The sequence below is a fragment of the Haliotis rubra genome, unplaced genomic scaffold (genome assembly GCF_003918875.1).
Source record: "Haliotis rubra isolate DU_JTF1 unplaced genomic scaffold, ASM391887v1 Scf867, whole genome shotgun sequence".
In the NCBI taxonomy this organism is placed as follows: domain Eukaryota; kingdom Metazoa; phylum Mollusca; class Gastropoda; order Lepetellida; family Haliotidae; genus Haliotis; species Haliotis rubra.
This window is the reverse complement of record NW_025767598.1, coordinates 232,443-255,000: the sequence shown is the minus strand read 5'-3', so window position 1 is coordinate 255,000 and position 22,558 is coordinate 232,443. Positions and strand designations below refer to the sequence as shown.

Here is a 22,558-nt window from a genome sequence, read left to right as displayed (position 1 = left end):
CCTGTAACAATGTGACCCAGGTGCTCTACAGGTAATACATGGTTCAGTCAGGGCAGTAACAATGTGCTCAGTACAGGTACAGGTGTGTCATTGTATACATGGTTCAATCAGGGCACCTGTAACAATGTGACCATGATACAGTAGCAGGTGCTCTACAGGTAATGTGTCATTGTATACATGGTTCAGTCAGGGCACCTGTAACAATGTGACCATGATCCAGTAGCAGGTGCTCTACAGGTAATGTGTCATTGTATACATGGTTCAATCAGGGCACCTGTAACAATGTGACCATGATACAGTAGCAGGTGCTCTACAGGTAATGTGTCATTGTATACATGGTTCAGTCAGGGCACCTGTAACAATGTGACCATGATACAGTAGTAGGTGCTCTACAGGTAATGTGTCATTGTATACATGGTTCAGTCAGGGCACCTGTAACAATGTGACCATGATACAGTAGCAGGTGCTCTACAGGTAATGTGTCATTGTATACATGGTTCAGTCAGGGCACCTGTAACAATGTGACCATGATACAGTAGCAGGTGCTCTACAGGTAATGTGTCATTGTATACATGGTTCAATCAGGGCACCTGTAACAATGTGACCATGATCTATCAGTACCAGTGCTCTACAGGTAATGTGTCATTGTATACATGGTTCAATCAGGGCACCTGTAACAATGTGACCATGATTCAGTAGTAGGTGCTCTACAGGTAATGTGTCATTGTATACATGGTTCAATCAGGGCACCTGTAACAATGTGACCATGATTCAGTAGTAGGTGCTCTACAGGTAATGTGTCATTGTATACATGGTTCAGTCAGGGCACCTGTAACAATGTGACCATGATACAGTAGCAGGTGCTCTACAGGTAATGTGTCATTGCATGCATGGTTCAGTCAGGGCACCTGTAACAATGTGACCCTGATCCAGTAGCAAGTGCTCTACAGGTAATGTGTCATTGTATACATGGTTCAATCAGGGCACCTGTAACAATGTGACCATGATTCAGTAGTAGGTGCTCTACAGGTAATGTGTCATTGTATACATGGTTCAATCAGGGCACCTGTAACAATGTGACCATGATTCAGTAGTAGGTGCTCTACAGGTAATGTGTCATTGTATACATGGTTCAATCAGGGCACCTGTAACAATGTGACCATGATACAGTAGCAGGTGCTCTACAGGTAATGTGTCATTGTATACATGGTTCAATCAGGGCACCTGTAACAATGTGACCATGATACAGTAGTAGGTGCTCTACAGGTAATGTGTCATTGTATACATGGTTCAATCAGGGCACCTGTAACAATGTGACCATGATTCAGTAGCAGGTGCTCTACAGGTAATGTGTCATTGTATACATGGTTCAATCAGGGCACCTGTAACAATGTGACCATGATACAGTTGCAGGTGCTCTACAGGTAATATGTCATTATATGCATGGTTCAGTCAGGGCACCTGTAACAATGTGACCCTGATCCAGTGGCAAGTGCTCTACAGGTAATGTGTCATTGTATACATGGTTCAATCAGGGCACCTGTAACAATGTGACCATGATTCAGTAGTAGGTGCTCTACAGGTAATGTGTCATTGTATACATGGTTCAATCAGGGCACCTGTAACAATGTGACCATGATTCAGTAGCAGGTGCTCTACAGGTAATGTGTCATTGTATACATGGTTCAATCAGGGCACCTGTAACAATGTGACCATGATCCAGTTGCAGGTGCTCTACAGGTAATGTGTCATTGTATACATGGTTCAATCAGGGCACCTGTAACAATGTGACCATGATTCAGTAGTAGGTGCTCTACAGGTAATGTGTCATTGTATACATGGTTCAATCAGGGCACCTGTAACAATGTGACCATGATTCAGTAGTAGGTGCTCTACAGTACAGGGTAATGTGTCATTGTATACATGGTTCAATCAGGGCACCTGTAACAATGTGACCCTGATCCAGTTGCAGGTGCTCTACAGGTAATATGTCATTGTATACATGGTTCAATCAGGGCACCTGTAACAATGTGACCATGATTCAGTAGTAGGTGCTCTACAGGTAATGTGTCATTGTATACATGGTTCAATCAGGGCACCTGTAACAATGTGACCATGATTCAGTAGTAGGTGCTCTACGGGTAATGTGTCATTGTATACATGGTTCAATCAGGGCACCTGTAACAATGTGACCATGATTCAGTAGTAGGTGCTCTACAGGTAATGTGTCATTGTATACATGGTTCAATCAGGGCACCTGTAACAATGTGACCATGATTCAGTAGTAGGTGCTCTACAGGTAATGTGTCATTGTATACATGGTTCAATCAGGGCACCTGTAACAATGTGACCATGATTCAGTAGTAGGTGCTCTACAGGTAATGTGTCATTGTATACATGGTTCAATCAGGGCACCTGTAACAATGTGACCATGATTCAGTAGTAGGTGCTCACAGGTAATGTGTCATTGTATACATGGTTCAATCAGGGCACCTGTAACAATGTGACCATGATTCAGTAGTAGGTGCTCTACAGGTAATGTGTCATTGTATACATGGTTCAATCAGGGCACCTGTAACAATGTGACCCTGATCCAGTTGCAGGTGCTCTACAGGTAATATGTCATTGTATACATGGTTCAGTTAGCAGGTGTCATGGCCACAACCTCCCACACAGACGTGACATACATCATGGAAGTGAATTACATTCAATCTGTCACTGAGAGGCAAGCACAAATGGGATGCATATGAAACAGTTCCAAATGGAGACCAGAACAATTCTTAAGTTTCAAGAATTGAGACAAGCTGCACTGACAGCAAAAGGCAATAGTGACCAAGGTGTTTGAGGTGGCATACACACAGAATATAGTTAGACTATGTTGTTGTTTATGCATGACTGTGTTCACAGGTACCTTATCATAATAGTCAACTTCAAATCTGTGAAGAATTCACATAATTTCTGACATGTCTTTTACATCAGAACTAGTTTCCTTATCCAACAGCATCACTAACAGAGACGTGCACTATTGTCAAAAGATGATCTACCAGTACCACTTCTACAGGCTTGTTTTGTTGTCTGTGCTAATCAGGGCACTTGTGGTGGAAACAGTGAATTGCCATATTGTATTCAGGGGCGGATACAGCTTTTTGAGAAAGGGGGTGCACACTATTGAGAAAAGGAGGGGTGCACATTTCATTTTCAGCCGAGTTTCAATGGTCATTTAACAAACTTTCAGCACAAAAGTGGGGTGCACACACACACACCCCCACCCCCTTGATCCGCCTATGGTATTACCTCATTGACACAAGACTCCATGTCAGCTAGTCTTGAACAATACTGATGTTCAATTTAATACTGAAAGTTTTACAAGTAGAAAGTCACATTTAACGGAAAAGCAATGCTATCTGAGACTGAACCAAACAGTCTCATAAATCATTCACTATGTGTGTTGTTTTTGCAATCCTCTGTGGAAAATGAGATGTCAAGATTGTCCAGTAATAAGGCTTTTCTCTTGGCTTCCTCTTCTACTGTTTGCGTCATTCAGGAATTAAAAAGCCCTTGCTTAAAACTTTTACTGACACATAATACTCCCTTGCCCTTGTAACCTCATACCTTACCATGCAGGACTCCCAGTAAACATTGTGCAACTTCCAGCTTAATGTCAGTGAATCTGTGTGACAAGTGTTTTTGTCTGCAGGCTTTGCTGGTGTCCAGTGGCTGGATTACTGTCACTGCCTCTTCCAGCTGACAGGAGCAGTAATGATATCCACCACTACCACCTCCTTTTGCCACTGTGAGAACCCATCAAGAGAGGCACAATGACATCCACCAATATCACCTCTTCTTGCCACTGTGACAACCCTAAAGCTAGCAGTAATGGTATCCACTACTATCACCTCCTTTTGCCACTGTGAGAACCAGTCAAACCAGCAACAATGATATCCACCAATATCACTTCATTTTGCCATTCAGGACAACCTTTCAAGCCAGCCACAATGACAGCCACCACTATCACCTCCTTTTGTTACTGTGACAACTCTTTAATTAGCCAGAAGCAATGAGCAAACAGTGAAGCTCCACAATACCTTACACAGGAATATCTGACAACAAACAGTGAAGCTCCACAATACCTTACACAGGAATATCTGACAACAAACAGTGAAGCTCCACAATACATTACACAGGAATATCTGACAACAAACAATGAAGCTCCACAATACCTTACACAGGAATATCTGACAACAAACAATGAAGCTCCACAATACCTTACAGGAATATCTGACAACAAACAATGAAGCTCCACAATACCTTACACAGGAATATCTGACAACAAACAGTGAAGCTCCACAATACCTTACACAGGAATATCTGACAACAAACAGTGAAGCTCCACAATACCTTACACAGGAATATCTGACAACAAACAGTGAAGCTCCACAATACCTTACAGGAATATCTGACAACAAACAGTGAAGCTCCACAATACATTACACAGGAATATCTGACAACAAACAATGAAGCTCCACAATACATTACACAGGAATATCTGACAACAAACAATGAAGCTCCACAATACCTTACACAGGAATATCTGACAACAAACAATGAAGCTCCACAATACCTTACACAGGAATATCTGACAACAAACAGTGAAGCTCCACAATACCTTACACAGGAATATCTGACAACAAACAGTGAAGCTCCACAATACCTTACACACGAATATCTGACAACAAACAGTGAAGCTCCACAATACCTTACACGGGAATATCTGACAACAAACAGTGAAGCTCCACAATACCTAGTCTCTCTCACAGTCCCTGAACCACATTAATTTCCCTACTGCCAAGCCCTCTCTGCAGTGCTAAAGCCCTAAATAAAGCAAGTCTAGATTTCCTCAGGTCTCTGGTCTCCCTAGGGCTCCTTTTCAATATAAATGGGCTTGTTTGTTACTTGTTATCAAAATTATATATATTCAGAGACTAAGCCTTAGTCTACACAATACCTTACACAGGAATATCTGACAACAAAATAGAAGCAATGTCTCCGAATGAAGAAGGATTTCATCCTTCCAGTTGCTTCCATTCAACAAGCTGGAAACTCATTTGTCAGGTTGAGTATTAACCTGTCAGTCACAGAAACCTACATAACTGCTCCCAAATATACAGCAAGAAAGCATGCACCTTCAAGAAAAAGTAGTGCCATGCAGTTTCAAGAAAAAGTCCATTTAAAAGTTTGCACCGATAGTGCCAAACATGCAAGCTGTGCATTCTGTGTGGGAGATGTAAACATGCATTCAGGTGCAGCCAGGGATTGGGAGAGTTGTGTCCATCAGTGTAACCCTGCACACAAGTTGGGAAGTTGTGTCCATAGTGTAACATTACAGCAGGGTAGTGCCAGGAAGTTGGGAGAGTTGTGTCCATCAGTGTAACATTACAGCAGGGTAGTGCCAGGAAGTTGGGAGAGTTGTGTCCATCAGTGTAACACTACAGCAGGGTAGTGCCAGGAAGTTGGGAGAGTTGTGTCCATCAGTGTAACACTACAGCAGGGTAGTGCCAGGAAGTTGGGAGAGTTGTGTCCATCAGTGTAAGAGTACAGCAGGGTAGTGCCAGGAAGTTGGGAGAGTTGTGTCCATCAGTGTAACATTACAGCAGGGTAGTGCCAGGAAGTTGGGAGAGTTGTGTCCATCAGTGTAACATTACAGCAGGGTAGTGCCAGGAAGTTGGGAGAGTTGTGTCCATCAGTGTAACACTACAGCAGGGTAGTGCCAGGAAGTTGGGAGAGTTGTGTCCATCAGTGTAACATTACAGCAGGGTTACAGTGCCAGGAAGTTGGGAGAGTTGTGTCCATCAGTGTAACACTACAGCAGGGTAGTGCCAGGAAGTTGGGAGAGTTGTGTCCATCAGTGTAACACTACAGCAGGGTAGTGCCAGGAAGTTGGGAGAGTTGTGTGCAGGAGTTGGATGATAGACACTGGAGTTTATACACAACAGAGCAACTTAGTAGATATAATCAAGTCTTGTGTAATAAAATTATTTATCAATATTTTTTAACATCAGTTGTAAGACAGCAATTATTCTGGGCTCACACTTAAGTCAAACGTATCCTGAATTATTTATTTGACAGCTGCAATGCCTTTATTGAGGATCTGTATTCTACCACTGCACCTGTAATACACTCAGTAACTTTATACTTCATATTTTGAGTTTTCTTGTGCTCTATTGTGTAGGATCGTAACTATCATGATCACCTTACACAGGAATATCTGACAACAAACAGTGAAGCTCCACAATACCTTACACAGGAATATCTGACAACAAACAGTGAAGCTCCACAATACCTAACACAGGAATATCTGACAACAAACAGTGATGCTCCACAATACCTTACACAGGAATATCTGACAACAAACAGTGAAGCTCCACAATACCTTACACAGGAATATCTGACAACAAACAGTGAAGCTCCACAATACCTTACACAGGAATATCTGACAACAAACAGTGAAGCTCCACAATACCTTACACAGGAATATCTGACAACAAACAGTGAAGCTCCACAATACCTACACAGGAATATCTGACAACAAACAGTGAAGCTCCACAATACCTTACACAGGAATATCTGACAACAAACAGTGAAGCTCCACAATACCTTACACAGGAATATCTGACAACAAACAGTGAAGCTCCACAATACCTTACACAGGAATATCTGACAACAAACAGTGAAGCTCCACAATACCTTACACAGGAATATCTGACAACAAACAGTGAAGCTCCACAATACCTTACACAGGAATATCTGACAACAAACAGTGAAGCTCCACAATACCTAACACAGGAATATCTGACAACAAACAATGAAGCTCCACAATACCTTACACAGGAATATCTGACAACAAACAGTGAAGCTCCACAATACCTAACACGGGAATATCTGACAACAAACAGTGATGCTCCACAATACCTTACACAGGAATATCTGACAACAAACAGTGAAGCTCCACAATACCTTACACAGGAATATCTGACAACAAACAGTGAAGCTCCACAATACCTTACACAGGAATATCTGACAACAAACAGTGAAGCTCCACAATACCTTACACAGGAATATCTGACAACAAACAGTGATGCTCCACAATACCTTACACAGGAATATCTGACAACAAACAGTGAGGCTCCACAATACCTTACACAGGAATATCTGACAACAAACAGTGAAGCTCCACAATACCTTACACAGGAATATCTGACAACAAACAGTGAAGCTCCACAATACCTAACACGGGAATATCTGACAACAAACAGTGAAGCTCCACAATAACAAACAAGCCCATTTATATTGAAAAGGAGCCCTAGGGAGACCAGAGACCTGAGGAAATCTAGACTTGCTTTATTTAGGGCTTTAGCACTGCAGAGAGGGCTTGGCAGTAGGGAAATTAATGTGGTTCAGGGACTGTGAGAGAGACTAGGTATTGTGGAGCTTCATTGGTCCAGACAATCCAGTGATCAATAGCAACAAACACACAGACACAAACTCACAGAGACACACAGTGACAAACTCACAGACACACAAACTCACAGACAAACAAACTCACAGAGACACACATACAGACACATAGACACACAAACATACAGACACACAAACACACAGAGTGAGCGAGTGAGTTCAGTTTTACGCCGCACTCAGCAATATTCCAGCTATATGGCGGCGATCTGGTCCAGACAATCCAGTGATCAACAGCAACAAATACACAGAGACACACATACAGACACACAACCACACAGAGACACACAACCACATAGACACACAAACACACACACAATCACACAGAAACTATTCACCCAAATCGTCAACTGCTACATTAATCTACATGGCCAATCAAGTTGTTTTGCTCTTTTCCATTAGAAAAAACGGACCCAGTGTGTCCACCTGACTGCTACTTTGATTACAGATATGACCACATCTGAGCTAAACATGATTAAGGAGGCAGCAGGTTTAATTAACCCTGATTCCACCTCGTCACCGACTGCCGTAGGGTGTTGTATTGAAACCCTGTCACACGGTATTGATCCGTTGTAACCCACATGAGCACAAGGCCATGCCCTCATTTCAAAAGAATATGTTTGTCTTGACAAAGCCTACAATTTAATTCTCCAGGGAAGACACATCAACAAATCTTTGAACATCACTCATGAAAGAAAACCTGGTTTCATCTTCTGCAGCAGGAGCCTGAGCATGCTGGATGTTCTTTCTCTGTTGTCAGTAGGTGGTACATGCCTGCAAGCTCTGCTCCTGGCTGCATCGGATGGATTTCAACATCAGGAGGCAATACTATTGGGAATTAACAAAAACAAGCCAAAAGCAAATGTGTATGATTAATATGAAATAGTTCTTCACAACTGAATGCAACTATCCAAAGACCTTGGAAGAATTATTCCACTACTGGTGTTTACATAAAGGCACTTTAGGTTACACAACATGTTATGTCATTGATATCAATAGCCATGAAAGCAAAGAAAATACCTGCTTTTAGATGTTTCTGAACTGCAACAAGAGTTAGCTGATGAGAAGATGATGCATAGTGCTAGTCACATGATCAGTGACAGCATACTGCAGAATACTCATCCAGAACATTCCTTTCTTTGATCATGGCTTCTTAAGCTTGGCTGTAGGAAATGTTCATTTTCAAAGAGGACACTGAATTTCTTTGATCAAAAGTAGACTTTGATATTGTTAAAACTGATTACTTTATGTCATGTGTAAAGTGGATTTTAAACAGACATGTTGTACATAACTCACTACTTCTGGTCGCAATAAGCTCATATGACAATGAACCTCCAAATATATGTCGTCAATAACATTCACAGGCTTTTAACAAATAGTGGTATTTAGCTGCAACAGCAGGTCTGTTACTAAAAGCAGGTATTACGGCCGAGAGTCAATAGTCTAACAGATTCAGATGGACACCGCAGCCTCCAACACACCTAGGTAACTAGTCAGGCTTACTAGGTAACCTAATGGCTAATTGCCCATCATTCCAAAGACCTGCAGTGTTCCTGAAAGCAACATAAAGCCACAGTCACTCACTCATTCACATAAAGTGAGTTGTGCTTATTGAAAGTAGGATGAGATTGTGCTGCAACCTGATTTGTTAATTCAGTGGTGGTCTAAGACTGTTGTAAGTGGCATGTGACCTCTACTTTCAAATGAAAAGGACATGAAACCATCAGGGTTCGTAACAAGCAACTAGGCATGAATATTGGTGAACATTGCTTGCGTGTGCTTGGATATGTTAAGAGTTTTCTCAGGCAACAGTTGAGACAGTTTAGAATATCTTACTTTAAATCAGAATTGTCATTAATCTGGATAAAATTGTTTTCCTATCAATAAGCATAAACAGGCCTGAAATAAGTGTTTAATCAGTACAAGCTTGACCTTAAATGAATCATTAAGATGCTGGGTTTGTAAAAGATGTCATTAATCAGACAGCCTCTCCCAGAGACTGTGAGACACACTGCCTTGCTGCCTGTAATTCATTATTGTGTAATGTTGGTGGAACCTGCAATTGAGAAACCTGGGCCCAAACTCTATGAGGGACCACAAATGGAGTGACAATGATGATAGCATAAAGTAGAAACATTCAGCTCATTCAGCCACTGTGATTACCTCTCTCTCCCCTACACCAAGCCTGGCAACAACAGTGAGTGCTTTTAACTCCTCTATTAAGCATAGTGATAAATGTAAACTGTCCCCAATAAACCACGTAAAGCAGTTCAACACCACTGACCTCGAAATTCTTTCACCTATGGATCAATTGCTCCATCACATTAAATACATCCTTGGGTTCTCAGCCACAACAGTGGTCACAAAGGACAATTGGATTCCAGTGTAATCTATCTTAAGTCTCCAACTCTCACATACAGAGAAAAAACACAGAGGAGATTAGGAGTCTGTATCTGGGGTTTGTAAAGGACTCCAGGGACTGGCAGTAACACACAGATGACAAGTAATTGCTTTGATCAAAGATAGCAGATATTGATGTTTGACAGGATATTTCTACACGCATCACCACTTGTTCATCCTAGGGGGGCTTCATGTCCCATTGCTGAACATATTCCACAGCATGGTCAGCAAATTGGTGATAAGGTTCAGATAAATTCGGGCAAAAATGGGAATAAGTGGCCATAAATTGCCTGACATTTTTTCAGATATTCATCATACAAATACTCTGGAACAACTCTTCAAAATCATCATAAAACTGGGGACAAATATTGGCAAATGTAAGAGATTGCTAGTTGAGAACTTTGAAGGGGGTTGAGTTGATGGCATATAGAGAGTGAGTCAATGTTTTCATGATCTTTACCTCCATCCTTTTCAGTGGACACTTGTCAGACAACCTGTTAATCCATTTCAGTGGGCCCTTGTCATACTTGTTCATCCCTTTCAGTTGGCCCTTGTCACACTACTTGTTCATCCTTTTCAGTGGGCCCTTGTCACACTACTTGTTCATCCCTTTCAGTTGGCCCTTGTCACACTACTTGTTCATCCCTTTCAGTGGGCCCTCGTCATACTTGTACATCCCTTTCAGTGGGCCCTTGTCACACTACTTGTTCATCCCTTTCAGTGGGCCCTTGTCACACTACTTGTTCATCCCTTTCAGTGGTTCTTGTCACACTACTTGTTCATCCCTTTCAGTGGGCCCTTGTCACACTACTTGTTCATCCCTTTCAGTGGGCCCTTCAAGGGCTTGTCATACAACTTCTTCATCCCTTTCAGTTGGCCCTTGTCACACTACTTGTTCATCCCTTTCAGTGGGCCCTTGTCATACAACTTGTTCATCCCTTTCAGTGGGCCCTTGTCACACTACTTGTTCATCCCTTTCAGTGGGCCCTAGTCACACTACTTGTTCATCCCTTTCAGTGGGCCCTTGTCACACTACTTGTTCATCCCTTTCAGTGGGCCCTTGTCACACTACTTGTTCATCCCTTTCAGTGGGCCCTTCAAGGGCTTGTCATACAACTTCTTCATCCCTTTCAGTGGGCCCTTGTCACACTACTTGTTCATCCCTTTCAGTGGGCCCTTGTCATACAACTTGTTCATCGCTTTCAGTGGGCCCTTGTCACACTACTTGTTCATCCTTTTCAGTGGGCCCTTGTCACACTACTTGTTCATCCTTTTCAGTGGGCCCTTGTCACACTACTTGTTCATCCTTTTCAGTTGGCCCTTGTCACACTACTTGTTCATCCTTTTCAGTTGGCCCTTGTCACACTACTTGTTCATCCTTTTCAGTTGGCCCTTGTCACACTACTTGTTCATCCTTTTCAGTTGGCCCTTGTCACACTACTTGTTCATCCTTTTCAGTGGGCCCTTGTCACACTACTTGTTCATCCCTTTCAGTGGGCCCTTGTCACACTACTTGTTCATCCCTTTCAGTGGGCCCTTCAAGGGCTTGTCATACAACTTCTTCATCCCTTTCAGTGGGCCCTTGTCACACTACTTGTTCATCCCTTTCAGTTGGCCCTTGTCATACAACTTGTTCATAGCTTTCAATTGGCCCTTGTCATACTACTTGTTCATTGCTTTCAGTGGGCCCTTGTCACACTACTTGTTCATCCTTTTCAGTGGGCCCTTGTCACACTACTTGTTCATCCTTTTCAGTGGGCCCTTGTCACACTACTCGTTCATCCCTTTCAGGGATATGCTAAAATTGGAGCATAATAACCTCAGATCTAACTAGTAAATGATGGTTGTCATGTAAGAGTACATGTTTCAATGCCTGGACACTGCATTGTGCCCTGTCTCGGATAGAAACAAACTAGCAGACTTTTATATACATATAGACACATTAGCCTTGTTCTCCAAGCAATCAAAGTGGAAATATTAAGACATATTATTCCATCAATATACATTAACAATCTTGTTCCAATCATTCCCAGGGGGACAACAAAGTGCAATGGTTCAGTCAAAAATCACATATCAAAGTGTGATTTGAGCCAGTACTGTCTTTGCTATCCCTCAGCAGTGTGGTAAGTGTATGACAAGGACTTAATTCTCAATAACACCGAGACATCTCCAAACATTAAGAGCGACTTGGGATGGAAACAGACATCTTTCACTGTGATACTTTCTTATTTATGGTATAATTATTGGGTGAGAGCTAATATTTCCTAGTTCCCTACACAATGTCTAGACACTCATGGTTACCAGGAGTAAAATCCACATTATTTCTTGAAGCACTATCACTTATGTTAAAATGAATATATAATGCTTATTTCTTCTCACAAATTATTATTATTTATTATATTAAACTTACTGCACTAGGCAAGATGAGCATGTTGAGGTGAAGATAATATGGTCCTGAGAATCTTCACCAAGTTTCTTACTGATTACATACTACACAAGGGGACACTACTGCTTCTTAGATCAAGCCAGTTAATTGCTGTACATATGCTATATATGAATACTCTATTTCTATTCCTTACTTTACTTCTGTTATTTGCAGCATGTAAACCAAGTTACATTAATGGATCAACAACATCTATGTAACTCTATACATGCTGACACTTTATCTTGGTAACTATGTGACAAAGAATCTTCATTACATACACAGCTGTGTATCAGATAAATATAGGGGGATAATATAACAACAAAATCAGAGTGGTAGTTTAGCATTAAATTTTTCAGAAGACATTGTAAAAATAGAGTCAGGAATTGTAACAATTATGATGGTGCTGAGTACAGATCAAAACTAAACGAAAATGAATATCTATGTTTGTATATATTGCAACACTAAGTGAGGGGTTTATCCAGGTCTGTCTAGAAAACAGTCTGCAGTCAATTAATGTCAGTGAAATCATGAAAAGAAATTTCCATATAATGTTGATATAAGGCCAGACCAATTATATTTCTTGTTTTACGGATCATATTTCTTCAAGAATAAGAAAAAAATAGAAAAAAATTTCCCTGCTCAAAAAATAAATTTTTAAAATTTTTTGGGCCAAAAATGTAAATGTGCAAAAAATGTTTTTAGATTGTCTTTTGCCCCATATACACTTCATAAATTGCCAAAAGTAAAATACTTTTAGTATTTAAAAGGAATATTACTTTAACAAGTGATTTTTTTTTTTTCCCCTCCTGCCTTTAGGTTTTCTGAGGACAAAAATCTGTAAAACAAGAAATAAAATTGGTCTGGTCTAATTAGCATTTGTAAAGGTAAACTAAATAGCAGAAATATAACACGACAAATGCTTTAATTCTTTGTCTTACATCACTGCATTTATATGCAATGGTAAATGACCTCAAAATTTAGAAAAAAAAATCTTAAAAATAAATATCATGCATAAATATGATGATTGCTTTCCCTGTAAACCTGCAAAGGGTACTTACTTTAAAATTCTAGATATATCGCTGTCAAGCTCATACATTCATAATCGATCATCTTTATTATTCTGGCACTTCGGTACTATATGTGTTAAAGTGTTGCATGGTCACGCAGGCTAATGTAGCACATTCATTTCCATGACTGACCAGAACAAATATGATTACCATGACGGAGCAGATCATTGATGACAGTCTAAAAAAAAAACAAGAACACAAAATATCATGATTAAGTTCACGGCAAGTTGAACTCTGATGATCATGATTAAAGGTCACGGCTAGCTGAACACTGATGATCATGATTAAAGGTCATGGCTAGCTGGACACTGATGATCATGATTAAAGGTCATGGCTAGCTGAACACTGATGATCATGATTAAAGGTCACGGCTAGCTGGACACTGATGATCATGATTAAAGGTCATGGCTAGCTGGACACTGATGATCATGATTAAAGGTCATGGCTAGCTTGAACACTGATGATCATGATTAAAGGTCATGGCTACCTCAACACTGATGATCATGATTAAAGGTCATGGCTAGACACTGATGATCATGATTAAAGGTCATGGCTAGCTTGACTCACCGATGATCATGATTAAAGGTCACGGCTAGCTGAACACTGATGATCATGATTAAAGGTCACGGCTAGCTTGACTGATGATCATGATTAAAGGTTAAAGGTCATGGCTAGCTGACACTGATGATCATGATTAAAGGTCACGGCTAGCTGAACACTGATGATCATGATTAAAGGTCACGGCTAGCTGAACACTGATGATCATGATTAAAGGTCACGGCTAGCTGGACACTGATGATCATGATTAAAGGTCACGGCTAGCTGAACACTGATGATCATGATTAAAGGTCACGGCTAGCTGGACTCTGATGATCATGATTAACGGTCAGCTAGCTTGACACTGATGATCATGATTAAAGGTCATGGCTAGCTTGACACTGATGATCATAATTAACGGTCAGCTAGCTTGACACTGATGATCATGATTAAAGGTCATGGCTAGCTTGACACTGATGATCATGATTAAAGGTCACGGCTAGCTCGACTGATGATCATGATTAAAGGTCACGGCTAGTTGAACACTGATGATCATGATTAAAGGTCATGGCTAGTTGAACACTGATGATCATGATTAAAGGTCACGGCTAGCTGGACACTGATGATCATGATTAAAGGTCACGGCTAGTTGAACACTGATGATCATGATTAAAGGTCATGGCTAGCTGGACACTGATGATCATGATTAAAGGTCACGGCTAGCTGAACACTGATGATCATGATTAAAGGTCACGGCTAGCTCAACACTGATGATCATGATTAAAGGTCATGGCTAGCTGAACACTGATGATCATGATTAAAGGTCACGGCTAGCTTGAACACTGATGATCATGATTAAAGGTCACGGCTAGCTGACACTGATGATCATGATTAAAGGTCATGGCTAGCTCAACACTGATGATCATGATTAAAGGTCATGGCTAGCTGAACACTGATGATCATGATTAAAGGTCACGGCTAACACTGATGATCATGATTAAAGGTCACGGCTACCTCAGCACTGATGATCATGATTAAAGGTCATGGCTAGCTGGACACTGATGATCATGATTAAAGGTCACGGCTAGCTGGACACTGATGATCATGATTAAAGGTCAGCTAGCTTGACACTGATGATCATGATTAAAGGTCACGGCTAGCTCGACTCTGATGATCATGATTAAAGGTCACGGCTACTTGAACACTGGTGATCATGATTAAAGGTCACTGCTAGCTGAACACTGATGATCATGATTAAAGGTCATGGCTAAAGCTGGCTGAACACTGATCATGATTAAAGGTCATGGCTAGCTGGACACTGGTGATTATGATTAAAGGTCACAGCTAGCTGAACACTGATGATCATGATTAAAGGTCATGGCTAGCTGGACACTGGTGATCATGATTAAAGGTCATGGCTAGCTGGACACTGGTGATCATGATTAAAGGTCACGGCTAGCTGAACACTGATGATCATGATTAAAGGTCACGGCTACCTCAACAATGATGATCATGATGACTGAACAGAACTTTAGTGATCATGAATCAAAACATTCTCGATCAGTGACCATAAAATGTCTTTCTTGAAAATATTGTGACTGATATCCATTTTAAGCTGCTTTAAGCACAAATATCTAGGCAAGGACATAAAATGTACCAACGTGGGGACCTGAAGCCATAAGCCTCAAGTCAATGCTTCAACAACGAGGCTATACCACTTCCTCACACGACCCGTGAAGAGTCAGGTCAAAATTATTCTCCGTAAGAGGCGACTAATCGGGTGGTCAGAGCCGCTGACTTATCAGACACGTTATCATATCCAAATTATGTAGATCAATGCTCATGATGTTGACCACTGGATTGTCTGGTTCACAGTCGATTATTTATAAAGCTGCAATATTGCTGAGCGCAGTGTTAAACATCAAACCAACTAACAAACACCTCCTTACAGAAAATACATTAAAATTACAAAGTAAATATTACAGTCACCTCAAGCCACATGCCAGAACTTTGGAAATTATAAGTCACTTTTGGCAAGAGTAGCTGTAACACATACCTATGTTTGTAATGGGCATGACAGGGAAACTTAATGAAGTATCCATGACATGGTCATGAGATTCTGTGGGTGCCAGCACCTGAGGTAAAGTAAGGTACATTATATAGTGCAGCATATCATTACTAGAGAGCTGACAGGGCCAAGGGCATTACTTCAGCCTGCATTACGCATTACTTCTGGAGTAACTCAGCAGTCTACGGATACACCATGCAGCTTGTGAATTTCCGATCATCAATAAAGTTACACAGCTGACCTAAAAGATTGTTTTAATAAAAACCCTTGAGAAACATTGCCGTCCAATTTACTCTTCCTGTTGGTTGATATGAAAATTTCATGACTCTCCTTCCAGGTGATGAGAGAAATCAATGACGCTGAAAAAAGATGGCAATCACACCAAGAGAAGTCCTCTTATTTAATACTGAATAGTGCTTGAAGAAAAACTTTAAACAAAATATGTCTGGGTCAAAACCCATGAGAAGCAATTATACCAGTGATTGCCGCTTTTCACACTGGTTTGATTCCAAACAGTTGTAACTATGGTAGCAGGGTTTCACACTGGTTTGATTCCAAGCAGTTGTAACTATGGTAGCAGGGTTTCACACTGGTTTGAATCCAAGCAGTTGTAACTATGGTAGCAGGGTTTCACACTGGCTTGATTCCAAGCAGTTGTAACTATGGTAGCAGGGTTTCACACTGGTTTGAATCCAAGCAGTTGTAACTATGGTTGCAGGGTTTCACACTGGCTTGATTCCAAGCAGTTGTAACTATGGTAGCAGGGTTTCACACTGGCTTGATTCCAAGCAGTTGTAACTATGGTTGCAGGGTTTCACACTGGTTTGAATCCAAGCAGTTGTAACTATGGTTGCAGGGTTTCACACTGGCTTGAATCCAAGCAGTTGTAACTATGGTTGCAGGGTTTCACACTGGCTTGATTCCAAGCAGTTGTAACTATGGTTGCAGGGTTTCACACTGGTTTGAATCCAAGCAGTTGTAACTATGGTTGCAGGGTTTCACACTGGCTTGAATCCAAGCAGTTGTAACTACAGTGTAAGCTGTCAAAACCGGCAAGTTGTCAACACGGCATAACATCTCAGTCCCGTCCGTGGCTAGTGCATTTATCATCATTTAAAAGCTCTGCAATCCGGCAGCTGTTAATTCCGGATCTCGGCATGAAATGAGCAGCCCGAATATGTGTTTATACAGTTATCAGTGCTGTCTAGTCCGGCACATGGCGAGGAGTTGGCCGAGTGTGTATTGTCACGAACTAATCCTGCGTTACAACTGCATGGTTGCCGACAAAGATAATTTGATCTTAGTTCAGTATGGGTATACCTGTACATGTAATTAGTGATTTGACATGCTCTATTGTCAGTGTGTGCAGTAGTTGAGAGAACCACGTGATACAACAATGTATATGAGAGTGATAAAGCTGGTCCAGTTCTAGTTGTAGGTAACTGTGTCAGCTCTACAATCCGGCACGCTGTCTAAACCGGATTATTTCTTCAGTCCCAATGAGTGCCAGTTTAGACAGCTTCCACTGTATGGTAGCAGGGTTTCACACTGTTTGATTCCAAGAGCATTGCCTCCTAGTTATAAAATATGCCTTAAACATTTTACTCCTATTTATTCAACATAAAGTTGAAAAATATACCCTGGTGTCTCTAACATCACTTCACTAGTCAGTTTTATCATGTAAGTTGTATACAACCTGGTTATGTTATTTGGCAATAGCTTCAACATATTACGATCAGATTGTGCTATAGCATTGTTTCTCACCTTGTATGCAGCAACTGATGCCCAGTAATGGTCATGTCAGCTGTGAAATGTGACAGTCCCGAGATGACTGACACCATCATGGCATCAATACCATATTCTAGGACAATATCATGATAATCATGCTAAAAACATAAAAATAGAATTTAAGTACATTTGTTACAGCAGCTTTTGTGATGTCAAAACTGTTTATTGATCAATAATGGTTCAAGTTGAGTGCAGAGGGTTCAAGTTGCTGCCTTAAATAACCTCAAGCCTCCATATTATCATTAACTGTGCAAGTGCTTAGGTCCCTGGGTCTCTAATCTTTGAACAAGTAATAAAGTCTAAAGAGTTCATGTTTTATTTCCCTGTCAGGAGCACATCTGGGGCAGATCGCGATCATTACAGTCATCTTGTACATCAAAGTGATTCTTTAACATTCATAAAATCATTTCAGTTGAGACAGAATAGAAGACAATATTAATCATGTTAACCATGGATAAATGTGACTAGCTCCTATAATTATTCACGACATGCTACTTCCACAAGTCACGGAGATCGTCAGCTTTACTGGAAAACAGATGAATGAATGACACCGTACCGTAAGCATGATCATCATGATCATAATAGTTTCTATTCCTATGAAAGGAAGATGTTCTGATCATTCAGAACAAAATTTGCATAGAAGTCTTCAACTTCAACTAACCGCCAGTGTTTAAAACTCCCAAAATTCCAAGCCAGACAGTCGGACTGGTAATTTTAAAAATTACCAGTCCGGATACAAGCTTGCCTGTCCGGTTTTCAACAATAAAAAACTGTAACTGCCATTCAATGTTTGTAGGCATTGCAACGAACTACATAGCACTAACAGGCAATGCGCCGAGTTTGGGTAAACTGAAAGTACATGTGTTATGATTGGTTATCGTAACATGAACTGTACAATTGTATATAGTTTAACATAATTTTCATAATACCTTAAACACCTCAAACTGACGACACGAGAACCTGTCTGATATTATGAATATTTACTCTTAGGGGTAAAATATCTGCCAGACCACCGGACAGGCCACTTTTGAGATGAAAATAGACCGTTCCGGACGGTCGGGCAGGAGGGAATTTTAAACGCTGCCTAAGCCAAAGTCAACTAAATTCTAGTCGGTCAAGTAAAATCACCCTATAATTATTAATTTACTGAAAATGATGATATGACCCAAAGATGGGCAGATTATAAAAGCAAATATGTTTGAACACAGAAATACAGAAACAGTGCCAGTGAGTTTGGCTTATATAAGTGTCTTAACTAAAACAATACACACCAAAGGTCACCCATATCCCCTGCCATCCTTGTAGATTTACATTGAAGACACTTTTACTGAAGTCAGGCTTCACTCTAGATGCTGCATTACAAACTATTAAGTAAGTAATATCTGGCCAGCTGATACTCAACACAGGGTACAATGACCCTATAAGTCAGCTTAGACTTTGTTTCCATCAAATACCCATTGTTGCGCCTCTTAAGAAAGGGGCAAATCTATGCCTCTCTTAACAATATTCCAGCAATACTACAACAAGAGGTACCAGGAATGGGCTTCATTATATCACTGTCAGAAATCAAACATAGGGAATCATGACTCCATAGCAAACACAAACTGTAACAACCATCCAGGTGACCCTACTGGCCCAACTATGATGAACAGCAAGGGACACGTATTCCTGCCAGATTTTCTACAAGAAAAGTACTTTATATGTGACGTCTCAATTCAGAGTGAACTTCAATTAGTGACAGCAGCAAACTACAGTAACCATGGTGACTGGTCTGTACAGTTACTTATAAAAACTTAAAAGTTTCCTTAAAAGTCAGTTTCCTCACAGTTTGCTTTGAATCTCTAAGAAGACTAATTCCGACAACAAATGTTCCTGCATTTAAAACTTTACTTTAGAGAAATCTAAATGCAAAACAAGAGACTGTAGATCATCTGGATATGTAGTCTGCAGTTAGAAAAACAACAACAGCCAATGTACAATCGAACAAATAGGAAGTCTGCAGAGCCTATATAACATATGTTATATTTGGGATTACATTTTCTCAGTAAAGTACAGATTCTAGTACTTTTGTTGGGTTGAGTCCCATCCAGGATTTGAACCCACACCTAATTGCTAGCACACAAAGTCAGCGATCTAACCCACTCAGCCACTTCTACAGTTATTTTCCCCTTTGTGTTTGCAGAGCCTTTTGAAAGCATTTAAAACCATGGTGAGAAAAATGTCAAAATGTAAAATATTGCAACACCACCAAAATCTCATAACTAGCTACAAAATATCACACTCCGTGGAAAAATATAGCAGCTCAAGTACATGACCATGAAGAACCTTTTCATTATGGACACTGTGTCAGCCATACTGAAAAACAGATTCTCTACATTGATGATGTTTACAGGGTAAGGATGTTATTTTAAGACATTATACAGAGCATTATCAAAATGAATGGTCAAATAAAAGCCAAAATTTAACATATGTTGAACCCCTCTACAAGTTATGTACACACACATATCAATTTTAACATTATTACAGAAGAACAGGGCTGAGTAGATGGTGTGTATGGCTGCCTTGGTGTCTCTGTTGAAAATCAGATTCAAACCTATGGAACTGACTGAGGTGTTACCAATGAATGCTCCACATGTGAAGTTTCAGTTCATGGTTATATGTGCTTTCTGAGAACATGTTTACAGACTCTCCACAAACAACAGGGATGCCAGACAAACAGACCATAATAATAGCATGATGACCTCACTCACTCAAGTAAAGATCTGAATTCAGGAACTAAATCATCATGATGGGCTCTGTGCAACTGATTAATGTTGACCTTGACACATAAAGTTACATGCCTTAGTAGCTTATATAATGAAACAAGGCAGGAATATATATCTAGACAACAAACTTAGACTGTCTAACAGCTCCATCCTGTGAGCTTCTTCCTGCCATAGACAAGATCTTTTGTCCATCTGGCATGGACTGACTTCATTAGGAGATAGCAAGATCCAAGAACGCCACATCGCTGGACGCCGGTCACTGACTGGAGACTCTCTGGCCACTCACTCAGATACAGACAGACACAATTGACTCATGTAACAAATGACCCTTCAGCCTATCAATATCTAATTATGTGGATCTCGACTTGAGGGTATAAGTAGTATCAGGCTCAGACGTTATTGGATTTCACCCACTTCCTTTGATGATTCAGGAATCACAAAATGTGGAAATGCCAAGGATTAATATAAGTGATTGTAACAGATGTCAGTCTGATTCCAACCTCCAGGTCTCTTTATCAGTTTGCCCGATAAAACCACACATCTCAGACTGATTCAGTGCATATGTCTTCACACAGAACACCCAACCAACCTCTTCCACTACAATCTGCCTTCATGCTGAACATCCAACCAGCCTCTTCCATTACAATCTGCCTTCATGCTGAACACCCAACCAACCTCCTCCAGTACAATCTGCCTTCATGCTGAACACCCAACCAGCCTCTTCCAGTTCAATCTGCCTTCATGCTGAACACCCAACCAGCCTCTTCCAGTACGATCTGCCTTCATGCTGAACACACAACCAGCCTGTTCCAGTACAATCTGCCTTCATGCTGAGCAACCAACCAGCCTCTTCCAGTACAAAAAGCCATCATGCTGAACACCCAACCATACTGTTCCAGTACAATCTGCCTTCATGCTGAGCAACCAACCAGCCTCCTCCAGTACAATCTGCCTTCATGCTGAGCAACCAACCATCCTGTTCCAGTACAATCTGCCTTCATGCTGAACACCCAACCAGCCTCCTCCAGTACAATCTGCCTTCATGCTCAACACCCAACCAGCCTCTTCCAGTACAATCTGCCTTCATGCTCAACACCTAACCAGCCTGTTCCATCAACTGGGTTAACGTTTTTACTGGTAGCATTGGGAGACAAGCCAACATTAACTACTGATAGCATTGGGAGACAAGCAAATATGATAACTGATATCATTTGGAGACAAGCCAACATGATAACTGATATCATTGGGAGACAAGCCAACATTAATAACTGATATCATTTGGAGACAAGCCAACATTAATAACTGATATCATTTGGAGACAAGCCAACATTAATAACTGATATCATTTGGAGACAAGCCAACATTAATAACTTGTAGCATTGGGAGACAAGCCAGCTTTAATAACTGATATCATTGGGAGACAAGCCAACATTAATAACTGATATCATTGGGAGACAAGGCAACATTAATAACTGGTAGCATTGAGAGACAAGCCAACATTAATAACTGGTAGCATTGGGAGACAAGCCAGCATTAATAACTGATATCATTGGGAGACAAGCCAACATTAATAACTGATATCATTGGGAGACAAGCCAACATTAATAATTGGTAGCATTGGGAGACAAACCAACATTAATAACTGGTAGCATTGGGAGACAAGCCAATATTAATAACTGGTAGCATTGAGAGACAAGCCAACATTAATAACTTGTAGCATTGGGAGACAAGCCAGCATTAATAACTGATATCACTGGGAGACAAGCCAGCATTAATAACTGATATCACTTGGAGACAAGCCAACATTAATAATTGGTAGCATTGGGAGACAAGCCAACATGATAACTGATATCATTGGGAGACAAGCCAACATTAATAACTGGTAGCTTTGGAAGGCAAGCCAACATTAATAATTGGTAGCATTTGGAGACAAGCCAACATTAACAAGAAAAAATTGTGTCCAGGGACACGGATGCCCCCGCTGACATTCATAAGA

At 40.7% G+C, this 22,558-nt stretch overlaps 1 protein-coding gene across 1 annotated transcript in view; it reads right to left on the bottom strand.

Annotated features, from left to right (window-relative positions):
• The window catches only part of LOC124263055, a 113,360-nt gene that overhangs the window by 70,139 nt on the left and 20,663 nt on the right, over positions 1–22,558 (bottom strand).